The sequence below is a fragment of the Euphorbia lathyris genome, chromosome 7, assembly GCF_963576675.1.
Source record: "Euphorbia lathyris chromosome 7, ddEupLath1.1, whole genome shotgun sequence".
In the NCBI taxonomy this organism is placed as follows: Eukaryota; Viridiplantae; Streptophyta; class Magnoliopsida; order Malpighiales; family Euphorbiaceae; genus Euphorbia; species Euphorbia lathyris.
In genome coordinates this window covers 86,590,796-86,607,398 of record NC_088916.1, presented here as the reverse complement: position 1 = coordinate 86,607,398, position 16,603 = coordinate 86,590,796, and positions in this window count along the sequence as shown.

Genomic DNA, 16,603 nt, shown 5'->3' with positions numbered 1-16,603 from the left:
CTTTATTAGTAGTTAAAGTTACAATTTCAAAACACTTAATTCAATCCTTAGATAATATAGAATTCGAGTACGAATAGGGAATTAGATACTAGTCTCTATGGGACCGTTATTGTTCTTCAAAACATTTACTACTTGATACGATAAAGTTCACTTGCTCTTTAGAGTTAGAGATACGTTTTATCTCCTATCAAGTATGATGAGACAATCCGGCTGTATTGTTGGGCTTATGGAGACTAATATATATAGGCCCAACTGAAGTGATGGGCCCAACTACAGCGATCCATTATAGTAGGGTTTTAGACGGTTAGGGTTTCAGGAGTATAAATGTAACCTCTTTCTCTGTAATCCGCATCTCATTCATTATAGTAAATATCCTGGCTTGGTAGTGCCCCCAGACGTAGTCATTCATATTGAGTGGCGAACTGGGTAAACAATTCTTATGTGCTTGCTTATTTTCATTTATTGTAATTTCAATTATTCCTAACAACTGGTATCAGAGCGAGGGTAATTACGATGGGAGATGGAAAAACCCCTGTGGAGAAATTCGATGGTTCGGATTTCGGTTTTTGGAAGATACAGATCGAGGATTACCTGTATGGTAAAGATCTGTATGAGCCTCTGGGTGAGCAGTCGGAGGATATGTATGATGAAGAGTGGAAGTTGTTGGACAGAAAAGCGATGAGCGTGATTCGCCTGTCGCTGTCCAGAAACATGTCGCATCACACGGTGAAGGCAAAGACCACGAAGGAGATGTTGGAGATTTTTAGTTCGTTATACTAGAAGCCTTCCGCGGCCAATAAAGTTCATCTGATGCGACGACTGTTTAATCTACAGATGACGGAGAATATAGCAGTGGCGATGCATCTGAATGATTTTAATATGACGATCACTCAATTAAGTTCTATGGATATTGATTTCGACGAAGAAGTATTAGCCCTAATTCCATTATCTTCTTTACCAGAAAGTTGGAGTGGCACGGTTACTGCCCTAAGTGCTTCAGCAGGGAAAGAAAAACTTAGGTTTGATGATGTCAGAGACTTGATTATAAGCGAGGAGATTCGCAGGAAAGAGTCAGGTTCCACATCTGGATCAGCCTTGAATGCAGAGAATCGGGGAAGGTCAGATCGCAGGTCAAAGCAGAATCGTGGCAGGTCTATGTCCAAAGGGAGAGGGAAACCTGTGAAGGATAAGAGCCACATCAAGTGCTGGAATTGTAATGAGAATGGTCATTACAAGAGTGAATGCAAGGCACCGGAGAAGGAGAAGTCAGTGAATTCAGCCAGCAAGGATTTTGGTGATGCGTTGATTCTGAGTAATTCAACTGCAGAAACAGCAGCAGAAGCCCTCGTATTGAGTGTAAGAAGTCCTCTGGAGTCTTGGGTATTAGACTCAGGAGCTTCATTTCATTCATGTAGTAGTGCAGATTTGATGGAAAACTATACCCCTGGGAAATTCGGAAAGTTTTATCTTGCTGATGATGAGCCTTTGGAGATTGTAGGGAAGGGAGATGTTTCGATCAAATCTCCGAATGGATCTGTGATAAAGCTGTCTGGAGTAAAGCATGTTCCTGGCCTGAAGAGAATTCTGTTGTCAATTGGGCAAATGGATTATGAAGGTTATTGTGTAATCTTTGCAGGTGGTGCTTGGAAAATGACCAAAGGAGCCATGGTGGTTGCCCGTGGTGAGAAGGTTGGATCATTGTACTTAACAGACAATGTTTTCAATAGCATTGATGTCGTGAGGGAGAATGTCAATGCAAATTTGTGGCACTGTCGTCTTGGTCATATGAGTGAAAAGGGGATGAAAGTGTTATGTTCAAAGGGTCTGTTGCTGGGTCTGAAATCTGCTGATCTTGGGCTGTGTGAGGATTGCATCTTTGGGAAGCAGAAAAGAGTCTGTTTCTCTAAGGGTGGCAGAACTTTGAAGAAAGAGAAGTTGGAGTTAGTTCACATCGATCTATGGGGTCCTGCACCTGTGAAATCTCTTGGTGGAGCTTTGTATTACATGACTCTCATTGACGACTCCACTAGGAAAGTGTGGATCTATTTTCTTAGAAAGAAATCTGATGCTTTTGATTCCTTTCGAAAATGGAAGGCTCTGGTTGAGAATGAGACAGGTTTGAAGGTAAAGTGCTTGAGGTCTGACAATGGTGGAGAGTATGAGCTTAGGTAATTCAAGGAATTCTGTGCTGAGAATGGAATTCTCATGGAGAAGACTCTGAAAGGAACTCCTCAGGAGAACGGAGTTGCAGAACGAATGAACAGAACTTTGTGTGAGCATGCTAGAAGCATGAGGCTGAAGTGCGGACTTCCGAAGACGTTCTGGGCAGAAGCAGTAAACACCGCAGCATTCTTGATCAACAGAGGGCCATCGAGTCCCTTGGAGAGTGGCATTCCTGAAGAGGCTTAGAGTGGCAAACAGGTAAATCTATCCTTTCTACGAGTATTTGGATGTGATTCATATGTTCATATTGCTCCCCTTGAGAGAAGTAAGTTAGATGCAAAGTCTATTAAGTGCACGTTTATTGGATACAGTGGTGATGATTTCGGATATCGGTTCTGGGATAGTCAGAACAGGAAGATTATTCACAGTCGGGATGTTGTTTTCAATGAGCAGATAATGTACAAGGATAGTCTGAGCGCATCTGATAATGGTGATGCAGGACCAGATGTCGTGGACCTAGACATCACGAATTCTGGTGGGAGCAAGGAGGTAGTTGTGGAGGAGACAGTTGTGGAGGAGGTAGAAGAACCCCAAACTCCACCGGTTACACTACGCAGATCCACTAGAGAGCGTAGAGCACCTAACAGGTACACGCCTATAAGCAACTACATGTTGTTGACAGATAGTGGTAAACCAGAAAGCTACTTGGAAGCATCTCGTGGAGAGGATGCGAGAAAGTGGAGGCTTGCAATAGATGATGAGATGGATTCCTTGATGACCAATGGCACCTGGGAACTTGTTGAGCTTCCAAAGGGTAAGAAGTCTTTACAAAACAGGTGGATTTTCAGAATCAAAGAAGAAGCTGATGGTAGCAAACGCTACAAGGCAAGGCTGGTCGTAAAATGCTTTCAGCAGAGGTATGACATAGATCATACTGACGTTTTTACTCCAGTGGTGAAGCTGACTACTATTCGTTTAGTGTTGAGTATGGTAGCTGCAGAAGATTTAGAGCTGCAGCAAATGGATGTAAAAACGACATTTCTTCATGGGGACTTAAATGAAGACATCTATATGAAGCAACCTCAGGGCTATGAGTCTGATAACGGTGAGCTTGTGTGCAAGTTGAACAAGAGCTTGTATGGTCTGAAACAAGCTCCAAGACAGTGGTACAAGAAATTTCACGGATTCATGCACGAAATTGAGTTCGTGAGGAGTGAATCTGATCATTGTTGTTACTTCAGGAAATTGAATGAAGGCTACATAATTTTACTGTTATATGTTGATGATATGCTGATTGCAGGGTTGAGTGCTTGAGAACTGAGAAAACTGAAGAAGCAGTTATCTGAGCGGTTTGCTATGAAAGATCTCGGAGAAGCTAAGCAGATTTTGGGCATGAGGATTGAAATAGATAGGAAGGCTGGAAAGTTGTATCTCTCACAAGCTGAGTATATCAAGAAGGTCTTGATTAGATTCGGCATGCAAGATGCCAAGCCAGCTACGGTTCCTTTGGGTAGCCATTTCAAGCTATCTAAACATGACTCACCCAAGAGCAGAGAAGAGCGAGTCCAGATGAAGAGAACTCCGTATGCCTCAGCAATTGGCAGCTTGATGTATGCAATGGTGTGAACAAGGCCGGATATTGCATATGCTGTAGGAGTTGTCAGTCGTTTCATAGGAGACCCTGGTAAGAAGCATTGGGAAGCAGTAAAGTGGATTTTGAGATACCTGAAGGGAACCACTGAACAGGCCCTATGTTTTGAGGGCAAGAAAGTTATGTTGACAGGGTATGTGGATGCAGATTTGGCATCTATTGACCTTGACAAGAGAAGAAGTACAACCAGATATGTCTTCACATTGGGTGGTACTGCTGTCTCTTGGGCTTCAAAGCTGTAGAAGGTGGTGGCTTTGTCTACTGCAGAAGCTGAGTATGTTGCAGTGATTGAGGCTAGTAAGGAGATGGTATGGTTGTAGAATTTCTTGCGTGAGTTGGGAAAGGAGCAGAAGGATCCTATTCTGTACAGCGACAGTCAGAGTGTCATTCATTTGGCAAAGAATCCCGCCTTTCACTCAAGAACAAAGACATAGAGTTGAAGTATCACTACATACGACATCTCTTGGACAGGAAGATATTGCAGTTGATGAAGATTCCAGGCACAGAGAATCCTGCAGACATGTTGACTAAGGTTGTAACCTTAGAGAAGCTGAAGCTATGTATGGCTTCAGCTGGCCTTGGTAATTAAGTTAAAGGCATGGCACTACCATCAGATGACAGATTTAGTCTCGAGGTGGGAGATTGTTGGGCTTATGGAGACTAATATATATAGGCCCAACTGAAGCGATGGGCCCAACTGCAGCGATCCAAAAATTTGGACGGGGTACGGGGGGCGGTAGCCCCTGTTGGGCCATCGGCCCAAAATTTTTTTTTTGACCGATTAGGGACGGTTAGCGTTTCAGGAGTATAAATGTAACCTTTTTCTCTGTAATCCGCATCTCATTCATTATAGTAAATATCCTGGCTTGGTAGTGCCCCAGACGTAGTCATTCATATTGAGTGGCGAACTGGGTAAACAATTCTTGTGTGCTTGCTTATTTTCATTTATCATAATTTCAATTATTCCTAACATGTATCTGAAATTTCTCACTAGGGCGATGCATCTTAATCCAACTTAAAGCTTCTTTGATAACCATGGCCTCAGATAGATGAGGACTGAGATTTCCTTGAAAAGCTCACATCTTAGCTAGAATGCCTTCTCTAGAGTGATTACTTGATGATGTCAAAGATGCAAAAAAAACTTTTGACGCAAGAATTCAAAAGAAAAGAAGAAACTAGTAAAAAGATAAGACAAAACGAAACTTTTCAGACGACAAGACCCATATATTTACTCAAATCAAATCAAATCTAACATTGAACCTGAGTCCATATTATGGAAGCCCTATTATAGGTATTTCCTAAAAAATATATTACGGTTTATTTTCTAAATAGTAACTCTTAGGGGTGTTCATCGGTCGGTTCGGTTTGAAAACCGAACCGAACCAAAATAACTGAAAACTAAACCGAACCAAAATAATCGAAAACCGAATAGCCTTAAAAATAAAAACCGAAGCTAACCGAATAATAATAAATAACCGAACCAAACTGACCGAATTATTTCGGTTGGTTTGGTTCGGTTATTCAGTTTCCTTACATTAAAAATTTTCATTAGCAATTATTTCTATATAAAGTTAATTTTACAGCATTAATGATGTGCATTAATGATGTTGTTGGTATTTACTTATATATATAACAGTTATTGTTTTTATTTTTGGATCCTGATGTTTGATGTTGTATCAAATAAAAAAGAAAATTGTTATATTATATTATATAGTTAAAATATAAAGGGTGTTGTTAAACCCGGCCACAATTTCCCACCCCTAGCCCCATGAAATGACCAAACTACCCTTGTTGGTTTTGGTCTTTGGAAATTTTTTGTTTTCTCTCTACGAAACACGGACGTGTGGCTATCACATGCCTCACCACGTGGTGAGGCGTGATAGTCACATGCCTCACCATGTGGTGAGGCGTGACAGCCACATGCCTCACCACGTGGTGGGGCATGTGAACATCACGCCTCACCACGTGGTGAGGCATGTGGCTATCACGCCTCACCACGTGGTGAGCATGTGGCTATCACGCCTCACCACGTGGTGAGGCGTGATAGCCACATGCCTCACCACGTGGTGAGGCATGATGTTCACATGCCCCACCACGTGGTATTTTTTTTTCGATTTTAGATTTTAATTATTATTATTTTAAAAAATTATAATTATTCTAAAAAATTCTAAATATTCTAATTATTAACATTATAATTTGAATTATAATTATTAACATTATAATTAAATAATGTAAGGCATGATGTTCACATTCCCACGTGTGAATTTTTTTTTCCAATTTTACATTTTAATTATTATTATTCTAAACAATTATAAATATTATAATTATTCTAAAAATTTCTAAATATTATAATTATTAACATTATAATTTGAATTATAATTATTAACATTATAATTAAATAATATACATTAAGTATAAAACATGTGTTAAAATGTGTTAAAAACAATAAGTTCTAAAGAATTCTAAATATTAACAAATTACAACAAGCCAATTCGTCCGGTTCCATTCCTCAATGAATCGATGTGTGATAGATTTAAGAAAAACTGTTCACATGCTCACGTATGAATTTATTTTTCCAATTTTACATTTTAATTATTATTATTCTATGGAACCGGACGAATTGACTTGTTGTAATTTTTTAATATTTAGAATTGTTTAGAACTTATTGTTTTTAGGGTTAAGGTGCAAAAATACCCCTAACGTTTTGGGTCAGGAGCAATTTTACCCCTTGTTGAGCGATTTCTGCAAGTGCACGGTATACGCTTGTAGTAATAAAAGATATCGATCCCACATGGAACGTTTTTTTTAACAAAACTTATTTACAATTGGTTAAATTTACTTTAAGGTTTATAATATGGAAAATCGTTTAATCGGTTTTGGTTTTGAAATTGCTAGAATGAGAATTAGATTAGAGTATGAAAATGTTAGAAAATATTCTGATTTAAGAATGAATTTGCAAGATAGGAACTTTTAGTACTTTTTAGAAAAGTAAACGAATGTATTCGTTTGCATTAAGCAAAGAAAACAACTTTAAACTTTGTACGAATTATAAAGATGAAATAAATGACGGAACCTCTAATTAATTGGCTTTGAACATGACAAAACCCTTTCGGGATAGTTGCCCTTAATCAAATTAAAACTCTTTCGAGATAATAATTTGCCTAAGTGTTCAACAAAGTTTCTTTATAACGATTTTGGATTAAATATATTTTAATGAAAACACCAGCAGTCACTTTAGTGGATTGGTTACCATAAGTGCTGCATAAAAATCTATCGAATAGAACGGACTTTATTAGATGAAATATAAATTGTTACAAGTTTACAGAGAACATGGAGCATGGAAACATTCGACGGCTTGCAAGTGAACGGGTTGATCAATCCTTTCCTTGGGTTTCGTTAGAGTTTGTCAGGCTCAGGGGCGGATCCTCTACTCAATCTTCTTGTTGAATCTTCGTAATAGAGACTGGGTCGATCTATTACCAAAATGAAAACTAAACTGGAACAATGACTAAACATTACTAAACTTGTTATTATTGAATAAACAATGTGTGTACAGCATATTGCTTTTTACAAAATCGAAATCTAACTTCTGAATTACTTGATTCGGAATTTCTGCATAAATTCTATACTAATCTCTTTTTTCTACATATCTTCAACTCTTCATCAACTCTTTATTTATAGATGTTGAAGAGTCTTGATTGAAGTGTCGTGTCCGTTGTGAAGGATCGTGTCCGTTGCGAAAGGACGTCTTTATCCACCTGAACGATCGCGTTTCGTCGAAAACGAAAGTGTGTAACTAGGCTTCTAAAATCTCATGCTCGTACCCAGAATCTTAAATTCTCTACCGAGAATGTGGGAGCATCAATTGGTCTTCAAACGAAGGAAGGAGAAGCTGGGGAACCCGTGTCGCGACCGTGAATTTGGGGGCCGCGGTCGCGGCACGGAACGTTTTTTGGTTTTTCAGCTTTCGTTCGCGTCCTCGATTTGGCGTTATTAATTTCTGTCGTCTTCAACTCCTTTTGTAGGGTTTTTCTTCTGTTTTCGAGCTCTTTTCGTTCCTATTTGGATTTTACCAAATATTTATGTACCTTACAAGAAAGAAACATATTCGAGAGTAAAAACTTCCTAACAGTTATAAATAGCATAAATTTGTAGCAATATTGATGTAATTAACGATGATATTTTAGGTATATTTTGGGCTTAACAAATCTCCACACTTAATCTTTTGCTAGTCCCGAGCAAAATTTCACTGAATTTATTCTCTAACTAATCTCTTTATGAAAATAAAACATATATCTCTGTATTACCTTTTGAATTAGTTAAGCCGAAAAGACTAACTTCGCATGGCAAATTTATACGTAAAACATTAAACTAACTGAGTATAATATACGATATATCATTCGTCTTGTATTTCCAATTTTGAATTGAAGCATTCAGGATGATATAAGCACGCATGTTATTGAGTCTTTCGTCTCAAGGCATTTCAAAGCACAAAATTTCCTTTCCCAAACCTAAACTAATATATGAAATATATTAAATATTTAAATAAGTACTTGGGATTAATTTATTTACTTAGTTACGCCCGAGATAAGGGTGGTCTTGATCGTAACTTTATACGTATTTTATTGCTTTGTGTTTGCTTAAGAGGTACCGACCATGCCATGGGTGGACGCAATCGTTACTTTAAACTTAAACACGCTTATAATTTTTGCTTTAAACGTTCCTTCCATACCTCGATTGTGATAAGGGTGGTCGCAACCGTGGCCAAAAGTAAACGGTACTTAATTTTTCTTCCCTTTCATACCTCGATTGTGATAAGCTTGGTCTCAATCGTGGCCAAAAGTTAAGAATTCAACTAATTGATTAATTAATATGAAATATAAAATTGAATTGTAAATTGGGAAAAAGAAATATAGCACATTCATCCTATATTGACTTAAAATTCAACATGTATTATGGCTAAAGTTTCCTTAAAAACTTCAATTGGTGTTAATTTAAGACGAAATCAAACCGAGCTAAAATTGTTAGTTCAATTTAATGCCTATAAACCTAATTGAAAATTTAAAATAAGATTTATTGTATCATGAATTGCATGATATAAAATAGAGATTGAAATAAAGAATTTATTAACTTAAATACATTCACTCGAGACAATTTTACTTAAAATCGTATCGGAGATTTATGAAAAATTTTGAAAAATATTACCCGCATACGTATAGAAATATTCTTTCTAACGAAAATGATAACCTAAAAATAATCATAAGTTAAAATATTTTTAAACATGTGAAAATATAAAGTTTTATAAAAATAATGTTAAATAAATTGTGTTGCAATATATATGTTGCATTAACATAAAACAAGTGTTGCTTAAAATTATTTCTTCTTATTCGTTGCATAAAAATTTATTCGTACTAAAAATAAAATGATATATGCAATTTCCGCAGAATCCATAATGATATTTTTTTCCGTTTTGCAAAATAATATCTTTGTTGCATTTATTCGTATACGTATAGAAATTGATATATGTATGTCTCCTCCCACACTTAAATTGAACCATGTCCTCATTGGTACAAAAATAATGGAGAAAACATAAAAAATAAATACGAAATAAGGCATACGAAACAAAGATGGAAATAGTAGCAAATTAAACATTCAACATAAAATTAAAAAGAAAAATGTACCAAACATATGAAAAATGAAAAATTGTACCAAATTATAACAAGATAGAAATAAAATGAAAGAAAACAACCTATTCTTGAGGTGGGGAATCCGGAGGTGTAGGTGAAGTCTCCACATTGCGGCGTCGGAAAAAGGAAAGCATCCGATGCCGAGTCGATCTATGCTCACGCCTCAAAAGGTTGAGGTTGTCATTCTGTTTTCTACCAAATCATCAATTCTCAAGTTCATTTGATGATTGTTGGAATTGATTTGGTTCAAAATCCTCCTCAAATCCACCGGATCATCCGCTTGAGGTGCTTGGGGTTGTGGTTGTGATGTGAATCTCGAAAGCACAAAGCTGAGGGCGAATGAAACCTTACAAATCCCTTTGATTCCTGTTGGGCGAATTACAAGGTCTCAAACCAAGAAGGTTCAAGAAGCATTCAACGGTTTAATGAAGGAAGTTCGGAACATTCCAAGTGAAATATTCTTGACGGAAGAAACTGAGTTTGTCTCAATAGTTCAAGTCCTTGCTAGGGAAACTTAGTCTTATTTGTGATGTACAGGGTTGGTCCAAATGGATTTATTTAAAGAGAGCTTTGGACAAATATATGTTAGGCATATATTTAACCCATTGGGATCTTTATCTAATTCTAAAACTAAGTGGGCCAAGTCTTTTTATTAAATGGTTTAGTTGGGCTTAAATTGATTAGATTAGTTAGGCCAATTCTGTTATTAATAACGTGTAAACAGCTTGCCTTTAGGGTTAGTCTTTTATTGTTTCCTAGTTGGACTAGGATTAGTGTGCTTGCTTTCCTAGTTGCTTAAGGATTGTTTTATTTTCAGCCCATTTAAGGGTGCTGGACGAATTGAAAGGCATTGATTGATTATAATATAATTTGGTTTTTACACCTTCAAAAATTCTAGCAGTCTTTTACTATTTTGAGAGTTAGTATTTCGGCTCCGACTCTTGAAGTATTATTTTGATCGTGATCAATCATCAAGGCTAGGCGTTTGAGAATCAACCCCGTCACAGGTTCTTTCATCCAATTCGAAAGGTTGTTCAGTTTCATACTGTTTTGATTGTTCGAGTTATTTGTTTGGATTGGTGAACTTATTGTCGTCCTTCTACTTCCTTTTAGTGTGTTTATTATCTGAACCACCTATAATACGATTCTGTTTTTTATTATCTTTTGTGTTTATCTTAATTCGACGGTCGGGTAAATCTAAGTTGAGTCCGATTGTTACACCCGCGTAATCCGATTCACATCAGTTGGTATCAGAGCACTCAGGCGAATTAAGGTGTATCGTTCTAACGTATTTGCAACTTTATTTCATCAACTTTATTTCATCGAGTTCCGCAACTGTTTGATTCTAGAATAATTTAGGGTTCATTGTGTAGCGAATTTCTTTCCTTCTTTATCCAAAAAAAAAATCTCTATTTGTGTGACTTATATCTCGTTTAGCCGCTAATTACGTGATGTCTTAAAAAAAAATAAAAAAAGAGGGTTCAGAATTATTCCTGAAGGACGAACAAAGTAAGGTTAAATCATTCAAAACCTTAAAATAAATTGTAGCAGCAAAGGCTTTCCTGTTTTAATAAAGTCACACTCAAATACCTCAATTTCTTGAAACCATCGTCTCTTGTTGTCCAAACCGTCTACCCCAATCTTTAGTTGTCCGTCAATTTGTGTTTCGTAAAAAAATTATTTGTTATCGTTGTTTCTTAGTTATCCGTTGTTCGTATATTCTTTTTTCTCTTACGATTTGCTTCTTCGTTATTCGATTTTGCTTGGCTTGTGTATTGAGATCAATCAAAATAATACCATAGAGCACGGAACCATTGTGAGTATTCTGAAACTTCTCTCTCAAATTCTATATTTGTTATTTTGTCCAAATTAACATCATGGCAGGAGAGGAAGAGAGTGCTAATTTCAAAGATAAGAAGGTGGAAGACATGTATAGAGACTATGCGGGAAAATTCAGGCAAATGGAAACAGCAATAGCCCTCTTAGAGGATGAGCTATTACGGGTAAAGTTGGAGAAAAAGAGACCAACATGTCCTAACCGAAAAGATGATTTTGAAGATGATTCAGAGGAAGAACAATCAAGTTCTCATTCTAGGAGAAACACCCAAAGGGGGATGAGGGAAGACGGTAATCTGAACACCATCAAGATGAAAATTCCGTCGTTTCAAGGTAAAAGTGACCCCGACTTGTATCTTGAATGGGTGAGAAAGGTAGATGCCATATTTGATATCCACTATTATTCGGAGGAGAAAAAGATCAAGTTAGTTGTTTCCGAGTTCACTGATTACGCAGCCATTTGGTGGGATCAACTTCGGAAGAGCCGACGTAGAGATGGAGACCCAGCTGTTGAGACGTGGGGTGAAATGAAGCGGGTCATGAAAAAGAGGTTTGTTCCTTCTTATTATTACCGTGAAATCTTTAACAAGTTACAAGGCTTAAGTCAAGGAGATAAAAGTGTGGAAGACTACTACAAAGAAATGGAAGTCGCTATGATGAGGGCTGATGTCCAGGAGGATGAGGAGTCAATAATGGCTCGGTTTTTGGGAGGTTTGAATGAAGATGTAGCTGATGTTGTCGAACTTCAACACTATATCACAATGGAAGAGCTGCTCCATAAGGCCATTAAAATCGAGAAACAACTCCGTCGGAAAGGGAAATCACGCTTGGATAATTCTTCTTCTTCATCATCTTGGAAGCCTAATTACAAACGTGAGGAGAAGAGCTCACCTCAGAACCTACAGCCTAAATCTAATTTCAAGGCTAAAGAAGACTTGCAAAGCAAAGGTACAACCACTGAAACTCCTAATAGAAACAGAGACATTAAATGCTTTAAATGTCAAGGTCGTGGTCATATGATGCGAGACTGCCCTAACAAGCGCACCATGGTGTTGAAACATGGTGAGGTCGTGACTGATACTGAATCTGATTATGATGATAGTATGCCTCCATTAGAAGATTGTAGTGATGTTGAGGAGACCGGAGAGCATATTTTGAATGATAACGTAACCCTTGTTGTTAGGCGAATGCTTAATGTTCAAAATAAGTTTGCTATCGAACAAAGGGAGAATATATTTCATGCTCGTTGTCATGTAAAGGATAAAGTATGTAGCCTAATTGTAGATGGTGGTAGTTGTTGTAATGTTGCTAGTACTACCATGGTTGAGAAATTGGATCTGCCTACAACACGGCATCCAAAACCATATAGGCTTCAATGGCTCAATGATAGTAATGAGGTGAAGGTTACTAAACAAGTCTTAGTCAGTCTGTCAATTGGAGCTTACAAAGATCAAGTTCTATGTGACATTGTTCCAATGCAAGCTTGTCATATCCGTTTGGGACGTCCATGGCAGTTTGATCGTGAAGCCATTCATAATGGCAAGTTGAACAAAATTACCCTCATTAGGGAAGGAAAACGTTACACTCTCTTACCTTTATCAGCAACACAAGTGTACCAGGATCAGCTCCATCTGCAAAATTCTTCATCTATGCAAGGGGGTTCGGTTGAGAAGAGAGAAAATAAGAGTGATAAAATCAGTAAGGGTGAGAAGAGAGAAAAGGTGAGAGAAAAGGCAAGTGAGTTGAGAGAAGAGGAGGTGAGGAGAGAAGAAAGCAAGGGCGTTGCAAAAGCCAATAATTTCAACTTGTACGCCAAAATGAGAGATGTTAAACAAGCTAAAACTAATAAACTTAATCTAGTTTTATTATATTGCAAAGGTTTAAGCTTGTTAGTAAGTAAATCTGACCAGTCTCCTCCTAGTGTGGTTTCCTCTCTTTTGCAGGAATTTGATGATATTTTCCCCGAGGAGATGCCGAGTGGACTGCCTCCTATTCGTGGAATTGAAGATCAAATTGATTTCATACCCGGAGCATCAATTCCTAATCGACCCGCTTATAGAAGTAATCCCGAGGAAACAAAGGAGCTTCAAAGGCAAATTGAGGAGCTGATGTCAAAAGGGTTGGTTCGTGAAAGTATGAGCCCATGTGCTATTCTGGTCATCTTAGTACCAAAAAAAGATGGGACATGGAGGATGTGTATTGATTGTCAAGGCGTCAATAAAATCACGGTAAAATATCGTCATCCTATTCCTAGACTTGATGATATGTTAGATGAGTTGTGTGGGGCTGTTTACTTTACAAAAATTGATTTAAAAAGTGGGTACCATCAGATTAGAATGAAACTTGGTGATGAATGGAAAACTGCTTTTAAAACTAAACATGGGTTATAGGAATGGTTAGTTATGCCTTTTGGATTAACTAATGCACCTAGCACGTTTATGAGGTTAATGAACCATGTTTTGAGAAAATTTATAGGTAAATTTGTTGTTGTTTACTTTGATGACATCCTTATCTATTCTAATTCTCTTTCTGAGCACCTTGGCCATATCCGAGCTGTATTAGAGGCACTGCGGAAAGAACAGCTATATGCTAACTTTTTGAAGTGCACATTTTGCATGGAAAAGGTTGTGTTTTTGGGTTTTGTAGTTTCTGCCCAAGGAGTGGAAGTTGATGATGAAAAGGTAAAAGCAATCCAGGATTGGCCTACACCCAAGTCAGTTACCGAGGTAAGGAGTTTTCACGGCTTGGCAAGCTTCTATCGCAGGTTTGTCAAAAACTTTAGCTCTATAGCTGCCCCTTTAACTGAGATAATTAAAAAGAATGTGGGTTTTAAATGGGGAAAAGAGCAATAGAGTGCTTTTCATTTATTGAAACAGAAACTAACCACTGCACCTGTATTAGCTTTGCCTAATTTTGATAAAACATTTGAAATTGAATGTGATGCATGTGGTGTGGGAATAGGGGCTGTTTTAATGCAGGAAGGTCGCCCATTAGCATACTTTAGCAAGAAACTGAGTGGAGCTGCCTTAAATTATCCTACTTATGATCAAGAGTTATATGCATTGGTTAGAGCTCTAGAAACTTGGCAACACTACCTATGGCCTAAAGATTTTGTTATTCACACTGATCATGAATCATTAAAACATCTTAAGGATCAGCATAAACTTAATAGAAGGCATGCTAGGTGGGTTGAGTTCATAGAAACATTCCCTTATGTGATCCGGTATAAGCAAGGGAAAGAAAATGTTGTTGCTGATGCCTTGAGTAGGCGTGTTAGTTTATTGAATATGATGCATGCTAAATTACTAGGGTTCGATTTTATCAAGGAATTGTATGCTAGTGATGAGGAATTTGCATCAATATTTGAGGCTTGTGAGCATACTGCATTTGGGAAATTCTATAGACATGAGGTTTTTTTATTTAGGGCAAATAGACTTTGTTTGCCTAAGTGTTCTTTGAGGGGTTTGTTGGTTCGTGAGGCTCATGGAGGAGGGCTCATGGGACATTTTGGTGTACTTAAGACTTTAAATATGTTGTCAGAACATTTCTTTTGGCCACACATGAAGCGAGATGTGGTAAGGGTATGTTCTAATTGTATTAATTGCAAACAATCTAAGTCTCGGGTGATGCCACATGGTTTGTATACTCCTCTGCCTGTACCTAGTGAACCTTGGACTGATATTTCTATGGATTTTGTATTAGGTTTACCCAGGTCGAAGAGTGGTAATGATTCTTTTTTTGTGGTTGTTTGTAGATTTTCTAAGATGTCTCATTTTGTTCCGTGTCATAAAACGGATGATGCCACTCATATTGCTAATCTATTCTTCAGGGAGATAGTCTGTTTACATGGAGTACCTAAGAGTATAGTTAGTGATAGAGATTCTAAGTTCTTAAGCTATTTTTGGAAGACTCTGTGGGGAAAACTAGGTACTAAGCTGTTATTTTCTACATCTTCTCACCCTCAAACTGATGGTCAAGCTGAAGTAGTAAATAGAACCTTAGGACAACTTTTAAGAGCTGTTATAAAGAAAAATTTGAAGTCATGGGAAGAGTGCATTCCATTCGTTGAATTTGCATATAATAGGGCTGTGCATTCTTCTACTAGCTATTCGCCTTTTGAAATTGTGTATGGTTTTAATCCTCTTACTCCATTAGATTTAATTCCTTTACCTATTGATGAGAGGAAAAGTTTAGATGGCAAGAAAAAGGCTGATCTAGTTAAAAAATTACATGAACAAGTAAAACAGCAGCTTGAGAAGAAAAATGAACACTACGCGCATCAAGTTAACAAGAATCGCACCAAAGTGATCTTTGAACCTGGCGATTGGGTCTGGTTGCATATGCACAAGGAGAGGTTTCCTGCTCAAAGGCGAACCAAGTTACATCCTAGACGCGATGGGCCTTTTCAAGTTATAGCAAGGATTGGAGACAACGCTTACAAGCTTGATCTTCCCGGTGAGTATAATGTCCATGCTACTTTTAATGTTTCTGATTTATCTTTGTTTGATGTAGGTGATGGCGATTCGAGGACGAATCCTCTTGAAGAGGGGAAGAATGATGTGAATCTCGAAAGCACGAAGCTGAGGGCGAATGAAACCTTACAAATCCCTTTGATTCCTGTTGGGCGAATTACAAGGTCTCAAACCAAGAAGGTTCAAGAAGCATTCAACGGTTTAATGAAGGAAGTTCGGAACATTCCAAGTGAAATATTCTTGACGGAAGAAACTGAGTTTTTCTCAATAGTTCAAGTCCTTGCTAGGGAAACTTAGTCTTATTTGTGATGTACAGGGTTGGTCCAAATGGATTTATTTAAAGAGAGCTTTGGACAAATATATGTTAGGCATATATTTAACCCATTGGGATCTTTATCTAATTCTAAAACTAAGTGGGCCAAGTCTTTTTATTAAATGGTTTAGTTGGGCTTAAATTGATTAGATTAGTTAGGCCAAGTCTGTTATTAATAACGTGTAAACAGCTTGCCTTTAGGGTTAGTCTTTTATTGTTTCCTAGTTGGACTAGGATTAGTGTGCTTGCTTTCCTAGTTGCTTAAGGATTGTTTTATTTTCAGCCCATTTAAGGGTGCTGGACGAATTGAAAGGAATAGATTGATTATAATATAATTTGGTTTTTACACCTTCAAAAATTCTAGCAGTCTTTTACTATTTTGAGAGTTAGTATTTCGGCTCCGACTCTTGAAGTATTATTTTGATCGTGATCAATCGTCAAGGCTAGGCGTTTGAGAATCAACCCCGTCACAGGTTCTTGC